This window comes from Suncus etruscus, chromosome 12, assembly GCF_024139225.1.
Source record: "Suncus etruscus isolate mSunEtr1 chromosome 12, mSunEtr1.pri.cur, whole genome shotgun sequence".
In the NCBI taxonomy this organism is placed as follows: domain Eukaryota; kingdom Metazoa; phylum Chordata; class Mammalia; order Eulipotyphla; family Soricidae; genus Suncus; species Suncus etruscus.
This window is the reverse complement of record NC_064859.1, coordinates 1339631-1360859: the sequence shown is the minus strand read 5'-3', so window position 1 is coordinate 1360859 and position 21229 is coordinate 1339631. Positions and strand designations below refer to the sequence as shown.

Below are 21229 nucleotides of genomic sequence, written 5' to 3'. Positions count from 1 at the left end.
GTTGCCTGGTTCAATCCCTTTGGAACACAGTGTAGAGATTTCTCAGTAAAAAACAGTAAAAACAGTATAAAGATTTCTCAGCTGCTGTCTGGCCCAGGAATTCTACTTATGGATAACTATTCCAAAAATATTAATTCAAAGGATGTATGCATACCATTATTCATTGTATCATTTGGTAAATAAGATATGGACTCAACCTATGTGTCCAATGTAAATGAATGGATTATGAATATATAATATATACACAATAGAATACTATGCAGCTGCAAAGAATGATGAACTCATGCAATTTGCTGCTGGATGGAACTGAAAGATGCAAGGTTACATGAGCCAGAGAAAAACAAGTACAGCTTGATCTCACTTATTTGCAGTATATTGAATATCTGGATGAGGGAGTGCATCGTTTTAAAGATGAAGATGAATATAGGAAATTGAAGGTCAGAAAGAAGAAACTGAGGGAAGAAATAAGAGGAGTTAGACAGGAAGTAAATAAGAACAATGGTTAAGGGTCTCAGGTACATTGGTGGTGTAGAGGAGAGGCAAAGCTATCTATAGAGATAAATATAAGTCACAGAATTAACAACACTGGGAGCAGGAGATCCAAAATACAACAACCTCGCTTCAAAAGCTGCCTGCCATGGTGGCAGACTGGGCTGGGGGGACTGGGAGGTAATACTGGGGAGGGCAAGTTGACATTGATGGTGGGATAGGTGCTACATCATTGTCTAAAACTCAACTAGGAATAATTTTGTCAGTCACAGTGTTTTAATAAATTTAAAAAAATTAAAAACACGTGAATATTTATTTTTAAAATCAGAAAGAAAATCACTCTTTAGCAGTTCAAAACAATAACAGTTTATTATGAGTCTCAATATCAGCCAAGCAGTTCTGTTGTTGTTGGCTTTGCTGGGCTGATCTTGGCTGATCTTGCTCGTAGTGACTCAGCTAGGAAGTGTACTACATAGGAGAGATTGATTTACACATGGGATGTACAGAATGGCGGGTGATCTTGTCACTTATCTCCCCTGTTCTAGAAGACTGATGACGCATACATGCCACATGATGATTATGGACCATAAAGCACAGATACTCTCAAGCCCTCCAAATTTCAAAGACTCTTAACTCCTCATATCGCTAAGTCCTTATTGGTTTAGCCAACCCAGCTCAGAAGGAATATGGGAAATAACTTTACCTTTTTATTAGAGGAAGGGGTCCTTGTCGGTATTTTGATTTCCTTTACAATCTACTAGATTTGATGCCAAAGAGATAAGGTACTTGTTTTGCATGCTGCCAATCCTGGTTTGATCCTAACACCACATACGATTCCCAAGCACATACAGTCCTTGAGCACAAAAGCAGGGGAAAAACAGTAAAAACTAACTAACTAACTAAATAAATAAATAAATAAAATATGCTAAAGAAGCAATACATTTAAAATAATTTTAAATGCTTTTAATTCTTAAACTTTGATTTGTATACTAATAGATAGATACTTACTAATGTTTTTTTTTTTTCTGTATGCCCTGCCTATAGCTACTACTATGGCATACTCTACTGAAACATCTACCAAGTATCCCTTACTGAGGCCAGCCTCTGTCTGAAGCAATAGGAATAGAACTTGGAACTCTGTGAAAAGCATTTCATATTCTTACATGAAAATAGCTGGCATTTATTTACTTTTGTATTTATTTACTTTTTGTTGTTTGCTTTTTTTCAGCCATACCTGACAGTGTTTAGAACTTCCTGCTGGCTCTGTGCTCTGAGATCACTCCTGGCTGGTTCAATATATCTGGTGAACTCAGATTGGGTTGACTGTGTGCAAGGCTAGTGCCCTTTGCCCTGTAGTATTTCTCTGGCTCAAAGAGTTGGCATTTAGAAAAGGAAAATATTCCAGTTGTCCATAGCATTTCTATATGTCCTGGAAATAAAAAAAAAATGTTTTGAGGGAAATTTGAAGTTTATTTCAAGCTTTAATATAACCACATTGAGAATTTTTTAGGCAGTTAGAAAGCTAAATTTATTCCTTTTTGTAATTGGAATAGTGTCTTGTCAACCATCTAAATATTTCCTGAGAATATAAGAAAGTAATGAAGAGGGAAATCCATATTATTAAGCAGATGTTCAGATGAATTTAATTCTTTATTTAAACCCCGTAGTCAGCTTATCAGGGTGACATTATTGTTTCCATTTTGAAAACTAAAAACTTGAGACTGAGCCAGAAAACTCGTTTTTTTTTTGTTTGTTTGTTTTTGTTTGTTTGTTTGTTTTAAGTGCTATACAGGTTATAGCAGCATATTCCAAAACCTCTGCTTTAGTTGAGCCTGGTCATTTTTAATCTGGTATTTTTTTGTTTGTTTGGGGGTTAAACCCAGTAATTCAGGTTGACCCCTGGCTCTGTTCTCAGAGGTCATTCCTTGTGGTTCTTGGGATGCTGAGGATAAAACTGGGGTCTGCTGCATGCAAGGCAAACACCCTACCCACTGTGCTATCACTCGAGCCCCTTAATTTAGTATTTTTATTTGGAATATAGATATCCTAGGTTTTCTTGAACAAGTTAAGTTAAGGAAAAAATTAGTTAGGGTAAAAAAGGAGATGCAGGCAGACTGTACAAATTCATAGGATGCATGCATTTATTTATGTTCATCCAATATGCATTGCATGTACACAATACAGAAAGGGAACAACATATTATGGAGAAGTTTTTCAAAATATTTATTACACCTGGAACTTAAGTATCGGAGAAAGAAGTAGCTGTGTTGATTGGTTTCTAACTTATAGTTTCTTTGCCATGAAATGTTAATGATTATTACATTTGGCAGAAAAGCTTTGGAAATAAGTTCTCTTTCATGTTATAAAATTTTCATATGTGTGAAAATTTGTTAGTCTATTCAAACTGATTGGGCAAGTAAAGTGAAATAAGAGGGATTTAGAATTACACTATGGCTTGGCTTTTGTTTTGGTGGGTTTTGTGTGTGTGTGTGTGTGTGTGTGTGTGTGTGTGTGTGTGTGTGCTGAAAATTTTCCCTCACTTGAACACTAACCCTCTGTTCTAGCAGAGGGAAAATATTTACTAATCTAAAGCTTAATTGTGTCAGATGACATATGTGATGTAATGACTGATAGTCATTAATGTTCTAGAAAGGAACTTGGCAGATTTTTCTCTTCTTAGAAACAGAGACTGTATTAAATGTAATTTTAAACAGAGGTCCTGTGGTTTGAAGTTTGCTATTTGTTACTTTTTCTGTACTCAAAACTTCCTTCCACTCTGTTTATTTGTGTGGTACGGATATAAAAATACCATTTTAAGTCACGCAGAAGTCTGATAGCTTTTTGGTTCATTCTTTATCAAATGAGCATTATTCAGACTAATACCATAGAAGGATATGTGGTAAAATCATGCAAAGCCTTACTTTCCTCATTTCCACAGGCAGGTAAAAATATACTGATAAAAGTCAGAGAGATGGTAAGCATAGTGGGGAAGGAGTTTGCGTTACATACAGCTGTCCTAAATTTTACCCCTGGCACCTCATCTGACCTTTGAGCTGTTCCAGGATAGGATAGATTCCTGAGTATTGAGTATGAAATAAGCCCTTACCCTCCAGGTCTCTCTCTCTCTCTCTCTCTCTCTCTCTCTCTCTCTCTCTCTCTCTCTCTCTCTCCACACACACACACACACACCGACACACACACACAGACACACACACCTCATCTGACCTCCTGAGCTGCTCCAGGATAGGATAGATTCCTGAGTATAGAGTATGAAATAATCCCTTACCCTCCAGCTCTCTCTCTCTCTCTCTCTCTCTCTCTCTCTCTCTCTCTCACACACACACACACACACACACACACACACCTCATCTGACCTCCTGAGCTGTTCCAGAATAGGATAGATTCCTGAGTATAGAATATGAAATAAGCCCTTACCCTCCAGGTCTCACTCTCTCCCTTCTCTCTCTCTCTCTCTCTCTCTCTCTCTCTCTCTCTCTCTCTCTCTCTCTCTCTCTCTCTCTCTCTCTCTCTTTCTCTCCCCCCCCCCACACACAATTAGTTGGGGAAGAAGCTGTCCAGAATGTAGTGATGTTGCTGAGCTTGCTTTTCTTATAACCATTTAAAGGCTAAAATAAGTTATTTCTCTTAAAAAATGAAGATAAGTGAAAGTGTAGGAGAGATAGTACAAGGATCAAGACACTTGCCTTGCACCCAGTGGACCCAGGTTTGATCCTTGACATGGTCTGTGTATGTTACTGAACTCCTTCAGGAGCCAAGAATAAGCTCTGAGTGTGGTACAAATATATTTTAAAATTAAATAAATAAGAAAAGTGGGCAGAAAAATTTGCATCTTTAATATTTTGGGGAAAATAGTTAAATTTGGTAAAGCAGCAAACAAAGGGGATTTATGGATTCCATTGTTCTAATCTGAGCAATTTATCTAAGAAAATGGTTCATAGTACTCATAAAGTGCAACAACACAAAATCCAACAGTAGGGAGAACTGAATCCATCCAAAAATGTGGAGAGGAGATAGATCAGTTATTAGTTGCATCAGGAAAGTGCAAATCAAAACAATGAAATATCCCACACTAGTGTGACATATACCAAAAAATCTGGAAACAGTCAATGTTGGTGGATTGCAATGATAAAGAACCTCATTCACTGTTGGTGGGAATGTTATGTGACTCAGTCTTTATGGAAAACTGTATGGAGATATTTTTAAAAAGTCTAAATAGGGCCGGAGTAATAGCACAGTGGTAAGGCATTTGCCTTGCACGCAGCTGACCCAGGATAACCTGGTTTCGATCCCCAGCATTCCATATGGTCCCCCAAGCCAGGAGCAATTTCTAGTGCATAGCCAGAAGTAAGCCCTGAATGTCACTGGGTGTGGTCCAAAAACAAAAATAAAAAGGAAGTCAAAATATGACCTTGTGATACCACTTCTTTGCATCTATCCCTCAAACACAAAATAATAATTCAAAAGGACATATTCACACCTATGCTAATTGTTATGCTTAGTACAGTAGGTACAATTAGTACAATAATTAGTGCAATTAACATTATTATTAATTATTATTGTTATTATTATTAATAATAATTTTATAATAATTCAATTACTGAAACAACACAAATGTCTAACCACAGACAAACGGATTGAGAAATTATCGTATATGGAAGTGTGGTGCATTCATGACTATGAAATAACATCATTTTGAAAATTTTTTTATTGAAAGCATTGTGATTTGCACAGTTCTTCATATCTGGGTCTCAGACATACATACAACGTTCAGGACCAATCCCACCACCAGTGTCAACCTCCTCTACCAGAGTCTATTCCATGCCACTACTCCCTACAACCCAGACTGCCAACATAATAGGCCCAATTTTTATTTTTATTGTTAAAAATTGGGTCTCATATTTACATTGTTGTTTACTCTAACTTGGCTATTTAGTTCTGTACTTATTTTTAAAACAGTCGCTGTAGCCCAAGCCTAGTTAGAAATTATCTCCTGTCATTGTGGATGGGGGCACTCCTACCTGAAATCAGGCGCTGGAGAGCTGATTTTGCTGTGTTCTTTGATTGACACCAGGGATCAGGCAGTTCTGTACTTTCTTAATACCAACAGTGCACCTGAAATCCCTTGGCCCCTGTCCCCTATCCTTTCATATTTTTGTTTCTCCTTTATTCAATTTCTTTCCTTCTCACTATACTCTGGGTCCTAGAGTGAAGAACACCGCTTTTGTTAAAACTGTTGTCCCATAGGAACATACCAGTTTAGATGCCAAGGTGTATCTGAAGCACCTACTGCTCAGAAATAAATGAAGTAACAGTAGGATCAACTAGCAATAAGAGATTACTAAACCATCTGACAGTGACTCAATGGACTCACTGGAGCGATAATAATTGCCACAGATTTGCTTGTTTGTGCTTCTTCTTCTCATCCTCCTTATTTTCTTTCCTTCTTTCCTTTTTTAAAATAATTTCACTCCCAATACTTTGGAAATAAATCTATTATGATAATCTATGTCAACTGTGTGATACATGATCTTTAAATAAAGTAAATTTAAAAAAATGGGGCCGGAGTGGTGGAGCAAGCGATAAGGCATCTGTCTGCCTTGTGTGTGCTAGTCTAGGATGGTTTGATCCCCCGATTTCTGAGCACATAACCAGGAATAACCCCTGAGCGTCACCAGGTGTGGCCCAAGATCCCCCCAAAAATGTTATTGTATATGCACACAATGGAAAACTATGCACCTCTAAGTAAGTACAGAATCATGCATTTGCCACTATATGGGTGAAACTGAGTGAAGATATGTCATGACTGAGTGAAACTAGTCATGTTGAAAGGAAAGGGACAGTTCTAGAGTGATCTCATTAATATATGGGCCAAAAAGATATACAGCAAGGAAGTAGTAAGTGGCCTAAAGCAACAGAACTAGAGATTTGGTCCTCAAAACTGAATTTCTGTGTAGTTGGAGGATGAAGAGAATGGGAGGAGTCTTTGGTCCTTTGCTGGAGGGAAAAGGGCATTTATGAAGGTGAGTGTAGTTTTGGAAGGATATATATATGCACAAAACCATCATAAACAGTATTTACATCCCAGTACCTCAATGTTTTAAAATGTTTTAAAAAATTATGCGTAAAGAAAAATACATTTACTCTGTTGTTTATTCATAATTATCATCTTAGGGGCCGGAGTAGTGGCACAAGCGATAGGGCATTTTTGCCTTGCACACTCCAACCTAGGATGGACCGAGGTTCAATCCCCCGGCATCCCATATGGTCCCCCAAGCCAGGAGCGATTTCTGAGCGCATAGCCAGGAGGAACCCCTGAGTGTCACCAGATGTCGTCCTAAAAGCAAAAAAAAAAAAAAAAAATGTCAATTAGATCTTTAGAATCTGAAAGTAACATGAATAAAGATACTCCTCTTTGAATTGCTCTTTTATATCATTTATTTTTCCGCATTTCTTAAAAAAACTAGAATGATATATAACATTTCAAATAATTTTATACTACAAATTAGAATGCAATTAGTGTAGATTATGTTAAATAGCTGTATCTTCCAAAGTTGAGCATACAAAATTTGGAGATAAGATGAAAAATTGAAAATAGTGTATGTTTCTTTTAGATGCCTTTAATTCTTTTTTGTTTTGTTTTAGTTTTTAGCCCACACCCAGCAGTACTCAGGGGTTACTCCTGGCTCTGTGCCCAGAAATAACTCTTGGCAGTCTTGGGGATGCCGAGGATCGAACTTGGGTTGACCACATGCAAGGCAAATACCCTATCCACTGGAGAATTGCTCGGACCCCTGACTTTAGTTCTTAAATGAGTTCATTTTACATTATTGTGTAAGATTTATAAATAGTAATTTGGTAAGCATGAAAAATGTTTGAGAATGATGTGAAATGTGTTTAACACTATTGAACTGTACACCAGAATAGTAAAATGATACTTTTTATATTTATATTTATATTTATATATTTATATATATATTTGTAATTGGGATGTGGTCACAAATTTTGTTCATCATCAGTATTATCCAATGAAGGTGTTTCCTCTCATCATTTTTTTTTTTGGTTTTTGGGTCACACCCAGCAGTGCTCAGGGGTCACTCCTGGCTCTATCATCAGAAATCGCTCCTGGCAGGCTCAGGGGACCCTATGGGATGCTGGGATTCAAACCAATGACCTTTTGCATGAAAGGCAAACGCCTTGCCTCCATGCTATCTCTCCGCACCCCCTTTTTTGATTACCCCCTCTCAGAATATATACATGATCAATCTATATACATGAGTTTCTTTCTAGTCACAGTAGTCAGATAGCTGAGTCTAATGCTTGAGTGAATCCGTGAGTCAGGATACGTATTGCTTAGCCCACTGCAGCCTTAGAACTCTGCTGAGTTCCAGTAATCCACAGAGAAGAAACGAAGGTTCCCAGTAGCCTTAACTGTGAGAAAGCATTGCCTGGTGTATTGGTTCTTGTGGAAAGAACCATGTTGGGTCAAGAATCATAGGTTCTGGTTGCCACTCATTCGGATGGTACTTAATTTCTCCAAGTCTCTCCTCTCCTCCCCTCCCCTCCCCTCCCCTCCTCTCCACTCTTCTCCTCTCCTCTCCCCTCCCCTCTTCTCCTATTCTCTCCCCTCCTTTCCTTTTCCCTCTTCTCCTCTCCCCACCCCTGCCCTATCCTCCTCTCCTTTCCTCTCCCCTCCCCTTCCCTCCTCCCCTTCCCTCCTCCCCTCCCCTTCACTCCCCTTTCCTCCCCTCCCCTCCTCTCCCCTCCCCTCCCCTCCCCTCTTCTCCTCTCCCCTCCCCTCCTCTCCCCTCCTCTCCCCTCCTCTCCTCTCCCCTCCTCTCCCCTCCCCTCCCCTCCCCTCCCCTCTTCTCCTCTCCCCTCCCCTCCCCTCCTCTCCTCTCCTCTCCTCTCCTCTCCTCTCCTCTCCTCTCCTCTCCCCTCCTCTCCCCTCCCCTCCCCTCCCCTCCCCTCTTCTCCTCTCCCCTCCCCTCCCCTCCTCTCCTCTCCTCTCCTCTCCTCTCCTCTCCTCTCCTCTCCTCTCCTCTCCTCTCCTCTCCCCTCCTCTCCTCTCCCCTCCTCTCCTCTCCCCTCCCCTCCCCTCCTCTCCCCTCCCCTCCCCTCTTCTCCTCTCCCCTCCCCTCCTCTCCTCTCCTCTCCTCTCCTCTCCTCTCCTCTCCTCTCCTCTCCTCTCCTCTCCTCTCTTTCCTCTCCTCTCCTCTCTTCTCCTCTCCTCTCCTTTCCTCCCCCTTTAGAAACCATTAAAACAGCATCTAGTATGACACATACCTTCTAGCAAAATTCTACACAAGCATATATTGTGTCTGCCCAGTAGTTGGACAGGCAACTTGGAATCATAAATCTCCGGCACTCAGAATTTTGGAAAGAGATGGGGCTTTGGGGCTTATCTCGTGTAGCCAGAAGGTTAGAAAGTAGGCCGGAGAGATAGCACAGAGATAAGTCATTTGCTTTGCATGCAGAAGGATGGTGGTTCGAATCCTGGCATCCCATATGGTCCCCCAAGCCTGCCAGAAGCGATTTCTGAGCATAGAGCCAGGAGTAAGCCCTAAGCACTGCCAGGTATGACCCCAAAACACAAACAAACTACTATATATATTATACTATATATTAAAAATGAAAGTAGTTGTTCACTATCCGACTTTTGTTTGGTGAACTCTAATGATAGTAATCTAACTTACAGACCTTTACAAGATTGCATTAGTTTAAAAATAAAATATATAAATGCAAAGTCTTATTGCAACATTGGAGTTATGCTTCCCTGGTTTTAGGTATATAACTAATTGACACTAATGGAGTGGGTGCATAAATCTAGGAGAGAACAAACCTATTACTGTATTAAAAACCTACTTTTAATATTTATCTATGTTTTACTTCCCTGGGGCATGTGTGTTTTTAAAAAATTACATGAATACTTTTATTTATGTACTATTCTTTAGTCAGTATTTCTGTCTACTAGTGTTGATTTGAACAACTGCCTATTTTGTAAATTTAATTTAGGATTTGATTTTGGAAAGTTTTATTCAATTTAAGAAAATGGTCATCTTTCTGATATAAAGTATTCTAAACCAAAGATATTCAAGGGTATCTTTGTTAGCATTTTATTCTATTAGTTTATTCAGCTAAAACAACTTCATCCTTTGAGATATACTCACAAGCAAGATTTTTCTGATATTACAATAAAACTATTAATGGGCTCATTCTTAGGAAATGAAAACCTTATCTTTTTGTGTCAGTGATGAGAGAAAAATATATAAGTGGTCACTAATTATCTGTAATTGTATGAGGTTTTCTTTCATTTTTGTTATCTGTCTTCCTGTTTAATCCCATCTGACACAATTATTCCTTTTGTATTAATGTTCTCTAAATAGAGATATGAATAGTTTGAATGGTCACAACCCTCATAACCTCCTGTCTCTAGTCCTTCCCAATTCTCCTTTTCTTTTCTTAAAGGGAAACAAAGCCATTTTTTGGAGAAATTACTTAAAACTTTTCTTAACAAAAGAAAATATGTACTCTCTTCATAAACCTATGAACTTGCAGTGCTCTTACTTTCTATCCTGATGAGCTTCTTCGTCTATTCCTACTCAGAGGAATGAAATTGCCTTGAATGTATTGCTTGAATGTGTCAATTTCAAGCAAGGATAAATTGAAGCGATATAGTTTTGAAAAGATTTTCTATTACAGCCAATTGTATATCCAAGAAAAAGATAGGAATCAGTATCAAGAAATTTAAAGCAATAAAGTGAACTTTTTTTTTTTTTTTTGGTTTTTCGGGCCACACCCGTTAGATGCTCAGGGGTTACTCCTGGCTACGCGCTCAGAAATTGCCCCTGGCTTGGGGGGACCATATGGGACACCGGGGGATCGAACCGTGGTCCTTTCCTTGGCTAGCGCTTGTAAGGCAGACACCTTACCTCTAGCGCCACCTTGCCGGCCCCATAAAGTGAACTTTTAACATCAGATTTTAGGTGGATTTAAATATATTGTCACTTGGGCCGGAGAGATAGCATGGAAGGCATTTGCCTTTCATGCAGAAGGTCATCGGTTCTAATCCTGGCATCCCATATGGTCCCCCATGCCTGCCAGGACCAATTTCTGAGTATGGAGCCAGGAGTAACCCCTGAGCACTGCCAGGTGTAACCCAAACACACACACACACACACACACACACACACACACACACACACACACATACACAAAAGAGTTTTTTAGATATATTGTCACTCAGTTGAACCAGTACCAGCTTGTACAACTTGACAAACTTGCACAACTTTACAGTTTCCCATGACAAACCACCCGAGATTGTTTCTAACTTTTATATGAATTTCATGTCTCTTTAGATTTCAGAGAAATCCAACTACTTCATCCACCTAAATACTAATTCTCTACACCCTGCTGAGTCAGACTGGCTATTCTCCTGAATTAATTTTACTTCTTTAGTTGATTCTACAATAAGACTAAAGACCTAAAAGCCACTATGTAAAGATGTTTTCCTCGCATGGAAATTACAGTGTCATGCAGCCACCTTCCATTTTCTGTTTCTTTGGGACTTTAGGTTAAAAAAATGTGTTAAAATAAAAAGAAGATTTGAGTGCATGAACTCAAGGAAATTCACAGGTCTTGATTCACATGAGCAATTTTGTGTTATGTGTTATTTGACACATTAGAGAGAAAGTATAGCAGGTAAGATAGTTTCCTTGCATATGACTAACCTGAACTGGATCACAGCACCACATGTGTTTCCCTGAGCAATTAATGCTGAGTGATCCCTGAGTCCCGAGCTAGCAGTTAAGCCCAGACACGGATATGGTCTAACTCTCCCCCTCCCAAGATGAATCTTTTTTTTTTTTTTTTGGGTCACACCCGGCGGTGCTCATGGGTTACTCCTGGCTGTCTGCTCAGAAATAGCTCCTGGCAGGCACGGGGACCCTATGGGACACCGCGATTCGAACCAACCACCTTTGGTCCTGGATTGGCTGCTTGCAAGGCAAACGCTGCTGTGCTATCTCTCCGGGCCCCCCAAGATGAATCTTTTAAACAAAATTGGCTATAGCTTTCTTGTGTTTGATTTTGTCATATCCCACCTCAATGCTATCTTTAGTTCCTGTTGTTCTTAGGTTACATTGAATCTTTTCACTTTTGCAGTTAAAGCTATAAAAAATGGAATACAGCTCTCTTATTCTCTCTCTCTTTTCTCTCTCTCTCTCTCTCTCTCTCTCTCTCTCTCTCTCTCTCTCATGTCCAGTCCTATTTCTGTCAAATCTACATGCACTCTATTCTCTTTTAAATATATTTTATTAGGCTGAGGGAAATAGGATATATGCTTACCATGGTAAGACCCAGTTCAGTCTCCATAATTTTGCCACCTGCACCAACTCCTTATTTTCAGTTCCTTGGCCAACATGTAATCTTATTATAATTGGACATTGTCTCTCCCCTTGCCTTTTTCTTTATATATTACATCTGCCTGAGATTACTTTTCTCCTGAATTATTTCACTTAGCCTCACACCCTTCTCTTACATACTTTATGTAGTAGAAAAGCAAGATATCTTTTCCAATAACTGCATAGTTTTCCATGGTGTAGAAATTTCCATTGTATTCTTCCTTATTCTCTTATTCAATTTTTTATATTGGGTTATTTACAAATATGATTATTGTAAATCAGCTCTTCTATTTAGTATTTCTTTCTGTTTCTTTCCTTTTGCCCTAGTCATGCTGGTGTGTCACAAATGGACCTGCTTTCTGAAATGATTATTCATCTTTCCTTCTTGATGCAACCATTTGGTCTTTCTCTGCTGTGACTTTGTTTCTTTTTTCTGTTTTAAAATAAAACCAATTCCACTTACTAGGTTTTTGAGCCACTTGAGCGTTATCCCCACTGCCTCCTCTCCTCATTTCTGTTGTCATTTACTCTCTCGAGACTAGAAGCACAGAGAACATGGGAACTGCCTTATTGACAGCAGCATTTACCAGAGGCATTTTTATCTACAGTTTCAACTGGGCTTTCAGAGAAAAAATCTGCCTGTATCAGGAGGGTAGTGACAAACCAAAAACCATCTGTAGAAGCAGAAAGTTGTCATTAGTAGGCTGATTAGTGGACTAGGGTACTGATTTGATTCTGTAGTGCTGTTATCATGACTATTCTTTTCAATTCCTCAAGAGACAGTGGGTTGTAAAAATATGGATCACATCTTGTCTCAAGTTTACTTTTGGAATGGTCTTCTTATCTACCGGACTGCCATTTTGCTTACTCCTGGCTTTATGATCATGTATCATTCCTGGTGTTGCCAAGGGGACCATAAAGGGTACCAGGGATATGTCAGGTCAGCCACATATAAGGTAAGCACATCACTTCCTATATTGTCTGTAGAACTTCTGGAGATTAGTTGCACCCAATGTGTCAAACAAATAGTTGACAATTTAGCCTATAAGAAGTACTTAATGCTTTGATACTTGTCAAGAGCCCTTGTCAAAAATGGACTCAATACTCTATAAAATAATACAGCATTAATATAAAAATTTGCATTTGATTTAATAGACTATATGAGATGAATTCAGCTGTTATAACCCAGAACCACAGATAGATTCTAACCAAGTTTTATATTCTTAGAGATTTTTAAAAATTTTTTATTTTTAATTATGAGAACAAAGATGCAAAGAAAGAGGACATGGGAAAGTTACAGTATATTCTTAGAGATTTTTATCATCAATTTGTAGAGTTTCTGCTGATTGACAATGCATGCAGTCTTTTCTCCTTAGCGCCACTCTTGGTCAGAAAGTTTCCCTTAAAGGAATCATATAGGTGAGTGTCTTAGAATATAACTGAATTGTTTTTAAGTTTTAGGCAAGCTGAGGGAAATTTTTGATAATGAAGCTATTTTTTTTTTTTATAATTTGGGGATAAAGTGATGTAGGACCTTCTTTTAATGTAGTATCTTTTAGCTAGCTTGCAATAGCAGATATTAATTAAAAACAAATATAAATTGACATATTTTAATTTTAAAAAGAAGATATTATTGTACAGGAGGTAAAATTGAATGTGTACATGTAGAAATGGACCTCAGTAGAATTTACTTTTATTTTCTTTTATCCTGTGTATCTCAACTTAATGCTGGCCCTCTGTATACATAAGGGAACAATTAAGTACAGAAATGCAGCTTACTTGTTAGCCAGAGAGGATGGCTGGAACATGTGGATAAGCTTGGATATTTGTCTAATGTTAATTGGAATATTGGTTTTCAGTTGAAGATGCCAAATCTTCAGAAAAGTAATTGGATTTAGCTTCCTATTTAGCAAACTACTTCAAATCCCCGAAGTATACCACATCCGAAACTAATTTTTTCTTGATTGTATCAGGCTTAGTTTTGAGCAGGACAAGGATTGACATAGTTTTTTAATATTTAAAATATTTCTTGATGAGGTTTCAACACGATTGCTTGTCCACAAACCTTATTGTTAGGTTCACTAATGATAGCTGAAACGTCATGTTCTGTGGAACTATTTTTATAGCTTAACGAAACTATCATTTTGGAAAAAATAATTTTATTCATTTTTTTTACTCATTTAAATTTAAACATAGACTTTGACTAGTTTCAATGTTTCTTTGTCAAAGAAAGACAGGACCATGAAGACCCATTTTTATTGGGGATTCTTTGTAAGGTAGTGTATAATGTCTGATGCATGTCTGATGAAAATATTATGACCAAATAATTCAAGAATTACACCTGCATTTTCTATGCTACTGTGGGGCATTATAAAGTCATCAAATAGGTAAAACATGATCATTTAAGATTACAGCCTTAAAATGTTCCCATTCTTTGACATTGTAATTTCTATTATAGAAAAAGGAGTTTCTGGGGCCAGAGAGATAGCATGGAGGTAAGGTGTTTGCCTTTCATGCAGAAGGACGGTGGTTTGAATCCCCGTATCCCATATGGTCCCCTGTGACTGCCAGGGGCGATTTCTGAGCATAGTGCCAGGAGTAACCCCTGAGCACTGCTGGGTGTGACCCAAAAACCAAAAACCAAAAACCAAAAACCAAAAAAAAAAAAAAAAAAAAAAAGAAAGAAAGAAAGAAAGAAAAGAAAAGAAAAGAAAAGAAAAAGGAGTTTCTTTGACACCTCAAGGTATATGTCTTATATTTTTCTTACAAATTTATATACTTGTACATAACTTAAGTCTAAGAAATGTATCTTGTATCTTGTGATTCTTTAGTCTTGAAAGGTCAATCTAAAAATATTTAATGGGATGTGTCAAAATATTTGGGAATAGTTTTTATTTTAACTTTCTAGAATTTGGTCATTGAAATTGAGGGTTTAAGATGTCAAGGATTGCTCATCTAGATATTTCTTGAGCAACTACTTGTTTAAGGCTCTTTGTGACTGGGATATGTAAAGGTGTTTATACTATGATTTGTTTCTAAGATGAGGGTGCTCACTAAAATATTCAGAAAGAAGCACTGCTTCCTAAACAAAATGTGACTATTTACATATACTTTTGAAATTAAAATGTAATATAAAATTTAAAACCTAACTTATATTACTGGTGGCTAACAGGGGCCATATAGCTCAGCAATAGATAATTATGATATGGTTTTTTCTACTAGGATCCATTAAATAAAAAATATAACTTGTACTTTCATGTAACTTTTTTTACAGCATCTAACCTACTTTGTGATTGTCCATATTTTAGATACAAATTTTAGTTGAATGAATTTCATTTTGCTTTTGGTTTATCTTCATGGTTGATGAACTCCTAAACCTAGTAGTATTCATTGTGTAGTATATATTATTGAACTCACTGATCCTGTCTCAAGGCTCATTGACATTTTTTTCAAAAAGCTTCTGAAAACATGCCACTGTTCTACCAGTGATTTCCTTTTGGACAGTGTGTTATTGTGCTAATGAGATATGCACTTCACTTAAATTTGAGTCTTTGTATAATCATGCTGCTTCTGGAGCTGAGTGGTCATGGAGAATTATTATCTGTCCTCCTTTTCTGTGGTTCTCTTGTGACTGTTATGTTGTTTCAGAATCCTCTTAAGTCACAGTAGAATTTGTATGTTCCTTTTTTCTTAAAAAGAAATTTTCTTCTTGGAACATGAATATATTACATCATCTTTCTGGGGTTAAGTTGCAAATGCTTGAAAGGTTCTGTGCTTTATATGTTTTAAGGTAATTTTTTTCTACATTCCAACTACATTCTTTTAAATGTCACCAGGCATTATGGATTTCTTCATTGTTCTAAATTTTAATATCTAGTTTGATGGTTATTGAGTTTGGCCTTAGTTCTTCAAGTATTTTCATAAAAGTTTAAAAGCTAGTAATTGGAATACTTGATATAGGCTCTTTGATGACCAGGGCTTGGTATAAAGATGTAGTGTATTTCTTACTATGAGTTAACTTTTCTGTACTAACTAATTGGCTGGATCAGTACACAGCAGGAAGGGAATTCATCTTGCAAGTGGCCAAACTCCAGTTCAGGTTTGGTCTTTTTTTTTTTTTTTTTTGGCCCTTAGGAGTAGTCCCTGAGTACTGCTGGGTGTGGTCCAAAGATAAAAAACCAACCACCCCCTTCCAAAAACAAACAAACAAACAAAAAAACTGATGAATTAAATTCCTGATAAAATATGTTTTAGTTACAAAAATAGGAAAGCCAACACTTGGTGACTGAGGAAACTTATGGATTCACTTTTGTTCTAGTTATAGCGTTCAGATTTTTACCATTTGGGCTGTGAATGGTAACTTAACTATTCTCTTATTGGTTTACTTATCCATCATCTTTTTGGCTTAGGTTAATAACTTTGCTTGAGCATCTATATATTTTTAATAAAAAGCACTCCTTTTCCAAAGGTTTCTATAATATTAATTACAAGGTCAAAGGATGGGAACATCTTTAGGTTGTAATCTTAAATGTTCAGGTTTTACCTATTTGATGACTTTATAGTGCCTCCCATAGAAAGTGCAGATGTAATTTTTGAATTCTTCACTCATAATATTTTCACCAGACATGCATCAGCATCAGACATTTCAAAGAATCCCCCCAAAATGGGTCTTTCTGGTCATCTTCTTACAAGACCACCTAGTCAAGTTGGAGAACGCGAACACTTGACTGTGGAAGGGTTGAAAAGATAGTACAGTGAGTAGGGCTCTTGCTTTACATGTGGCCATCCCAGGTTTCACCCCCCCCCCTTGCATCTAATATGGCCCCCAGAAATCTCTACAGAACGCTAACTAGAATAGTTCAAAACAAAGGCCAAACATAGCTCTTACCTATGGAAAATTTAAAGCCAAACTAAAAAATCCAGACATTCAAACAATGCCTGGGATTGGACTATATCCGATAACAAACCCTTAGATTTTGCTTACAGAATTGTGGTTACCAAGTAGTAGAGGGAGTCGGTGGGAAGTGGGGGAAGAAAGAGGCACATGACAAATGATAATCAGGACAGAGGTGAACTAACTCTGTACATCAAACACCATAAATATTAATACTATAGTAACTGTTACCTCAACCACAATACAACAACAAAAACAAATAAAAAACAAACTACAGTGAAAATCCAGTTTTCCTGAGTTCAATATATGAGGACCAATATAACTAGTTATCTTTTGGGTTTTAGATCAATTAGTAGCAATTTTCACAACTGCCTTTCTCCAACCAAATATTTCCATCTGTTAGAAGATACAAGGAAGAAAGGGGAATATCAAAAGCACTGATTGGTTTTGATTAAATTATAGAACTAAAATGAGTTTAAATTATGCCCACAAGAAAATATTTTACTGTGTTTTTTTTTTCCAAAGCAATCAGAACGGCTTCCTCTAAGCTCCTTCAATGTCCCACTGCTAATCCTGACCTCCCTACTGACTTGTCCCATCTCACATTTGTTTGCAGAGAGAGGGACCGTTCAGTCCCTCCCATCAAATGCAGCCTGTGCTACCTTCAAAGTCTTCCCCCAAGATGACTTCACCTCACCCTGAGGTCCCTCCTATCAGCCCATCTCTTCCCAAGTTGCACAAATTGTGTCTGCGCAAAGATATTTTAATTTATATCAGATATTTCCAGGCATATTGAACCTAGTACTTCATATTTTTAAAAAAATATATAACTGAAAACTCAGTTGAATAAACCAATTAGTTTTTATTATACTTAGATAACCTTGCATGTTTAGGAAAATAACCTCTAAGCAGATATATCTCTAGCCACATTTTATACAATCATTCAATATATCACTTTCTTAAACAACCTGAAAACTGAACTGCAGGATTCCAATCCACTGAATACAAAGAAAAATGGGGGAAATTAAGGAAGACAACTGCAATTGGGGATATGGAGAAAGTCCCTGGCAAATTTCCAAGCCTGCCCAAACATGTCAGCCTTATAGATTGGGACCTAAAATCAACACTTAATGTTTTAGCAACAGAAATCAAGGAGTCACTAGCCTGAGAAATTAAGCAATCTATAGACAAACAGTTCAACCAAATCAAAGAATTCTTTCAGTAGATGAAAGAATCATGCAAATGAAACTGAAGAAACTAAAAACCATGTAACAAGTCATAGTAACAGAATTACACAGACATTACACAGTATAGGCAAACTTAAAGATAAATTACAAGCTAACATTGATAAAGAAGTCAAAAAAGAAAGAAAAGACAAAATAATGAATAAATGTAAGGTACATAATGAAGAAAGACAAAAGAAATAATCTACAAATTATAAAAATGCTTGAAGTGGGAAAAAAGGGAAAGGGGAAGAACAGTTAGTGAGTGAGATAATAGCAGAGAATTCTCACACTCTGGAAAGAGGCTGCTGTACAAATCAAAGTGGCAAAAAGAGTGCCACCTAAAATAGACCCTAACAGAACAACACCAAGACATATAGTAGTTCAAATGGAAAAAATGAGAGAGAGAGAGAGAGAGAGAGAGAGAGAGGACTCTTTAAAGCAATATGGAAGAAGAAAAACTTAAGTGGAAAGGAAAAATAAAACATAAGACTCAAACTAGAACTCCTATTTGAAACAATCCAGGCAAGAAAAGAGTAGAACAATATATTCAAACTACTGAATGAATGAAACTTTCAACCTAGAGTTCACTACCCAGCAAAACTCTCATTTATATGGGAGGGAAGGATAAAAAACATTCTCAGACAAAATAGAACTCGAAACATTTGCTCTAAACAAACCAACTCTAAATGAACTTCTCAAAGATCAGTTATATGAACCAAATACCCAATTGTAACAGCAAAATCCTTATACTATATAATAGTACAACAGTCCTTTATGTCAATAGTTTTCTTAAATATCAGTGGACTAAACTCTCATCAAAAGGCACAGCGTACCAGGTTGGATTAGGAAACAAATCCAGGCATCCATCTGCTGCATGCAGGAAACACACTTAAAATTTCAGGATCGGCAAAGGCTCAGATTAAAAGGATGGAAAACAATTATACAAGCCATCCAAAAAAAAAAAAAGGGCAAATAAAAGCTGGGGAAACAATACTTATATCAAAACAAATTGCATTCAACCTCAAGGAAATACTCAGAGACAAGGATGGACACTACTTATTGATCAGGGAATCACTAGACCAAGAAATACTAATTCTGATCAACATTTATGCACCAAATGTAGAGTCAGCGAAATATGTAAGGCTTTAGCTCACAAACGTAGAGTCAGCGAAATATGTAAGGCTTTAGCTCACAAACCTACAGAAACATTTAGAAGAAAATTTGATAGTAGTGGGAGATTTTAACACACCACTATTGCCACTGGATAGATTAACTAGGCAGAAATTAGGAAAGAGTCCTATATGAGAAACTAGAAGAACTGGGACAATGGATTTATACAGAGCCTTTCATCCTTTTACTCAGAGATCATTCCTAGAAGACTTGGGGAGCCATATAGGGTGCTGGAGATCAACTCTGGATGGTTTAGTATCTTGCTCACTCACTCTCCAAGCCTCAAGAAAGTCCATTTCTTGGCATCTCTGTCAACATAGTACTGGTAAACAAAATAACTTTGCCAGTTACACTGATGAAAATGCTCTCTTTGCTCTTAGTATAACTTTATAATCTGTATCTGCCATGATTCTCATCTTTGCTGATGCTTTGGGCGAGCTAATTCTTTTTTCAAATCTAATATACAATGTGGAAATAAAAATTCAGTAGTGTCTAATTCCCACTGTGGTTTCTAAGTGAATCCATTTCTTCTCTTGGACATGTTTCTTGACTCAAGGAATATGGAAAACTCAGCTTGTATTACCCCTAGGTACCCTTTTGCCTTTGGCATTTATCCATTGCACTTTATGATGGAATATTTTACACAATCCAGTTTTACTTTATTATGTAACTATGTCAATGGTCCTCCTAGAATTTGCCTCATTTCCTCTCACTCCACAAACCCCTTCACCATAGTCATTGATTTTTCCACATAGGATCCCCTGGTCGATGGCAGGATCTCAGGCCATCAGGAGAAAGTGTAGGAAGGTCAGCTTTTAACTAGAGTACCTCCACTTCAATTTTTAAAAGTATTGGGATTCTTCTAAGATTTCACCTTTTGCTAAGTTTGAAAACCACTGCTCTGGTTGTTACAACTTTTTCAAGTTAGGAGGGGCTTCCTGAGCCTGCTTATTTGGCCACCTGCTTCTAGTATCTTTGATTCTCAACCCCATAGTTCAGTTCAAATATTCCCAGAAAGTAGACTCACTCACCTACTCATCTTGCCCTTCAGGAATAGTGTCCATTTACTCATTTATTCATCCAATTTATTTTAATTGAGTGACTGCTATGTGTAAGATCTCTATGCTTTGTGCTGTCATTAGGGTGTCAATAGTTCAAATGATACCATCTTCATGTCACAGGGAGGCAGTGGAAGGAAGAGGTATCAGTTTGTTCCTTTCAGGGAAAATGTCAATACTGTTCCTTTATCTCTTTTCTTTTTATGTGCTAGAAAAGCAGGAATATCTACTTCTCTGTAGCTTCTAGCTTCTCTCCTGTGAAAATGTGTCATTTATTCACACCGTTTCCTAGATATTGATTTAGTGTGTGTTATGCCAGGGGGATTAGGGAAGGATGCAAATGTGTCCACATGGTTATTCTTTTCAAATAGTTTCCACACTAGTAAGGGAGGTGATGTAGGCATTCCAATATTTGCAACAGACACAATTGTTTGTGGAAATTTATATGGTTTTTAGATTTGGATCTAGTCCATAAAACTCATTTTGAGTTTGAGTGTGAATCGTGTACCAAATTCTTCATATAAAATTTTTCTACTAGGTTTTTTTTTTTAAAATAGATTTCAGATATATATTGGTTTAGTTACATTTGCCACATATGGGCTAGAAGAGTCTTTTTGGACTACTTTATGAAACAAACACTATTTATAGTAGTATTTCATTGATAAAATTTCTTCTGTGGAAACTTAAGTACTGTACTATAAGAACACTTTTGTCATATTATAATTAATTTATATTGGATGCCTTCTGTCTTTGGAATTCAGCCTTCCTAGATTTGTGGTGCTGCCACTGTTCTACTGTCTAGTTCAGCTTTCTGTTGGTTAAGTATAGGTACAGTTTCTCTTCATTGCTTTGGCAAATTATTTTCTTCTGAACAATTTAAAGTGCTGAACAGAGAGTGAGCCTGAGGTTCTCTCCAGGCTCTAAGGTTAGAGTTATTACAGCTCAGCAGTGTCTGATTTGGACCTGGGAATT

At 37.3% G+C, this 21229-nt stretch overlaps 1 protein-coding gene across 1 annotated transcript in view; it reads left to right on the top strand.

Moving 5' to 3' along the window:
* The window catches only part of BBS9 (Bardet-Biedl syndrome 9), a 540357-nt gene that overhangs the window by 276282 nt on the left and 242846 nt on the right, over positions 1–21229 (top strand). The gene's annotated exons all lie outside the window — the stretch shown is intronic.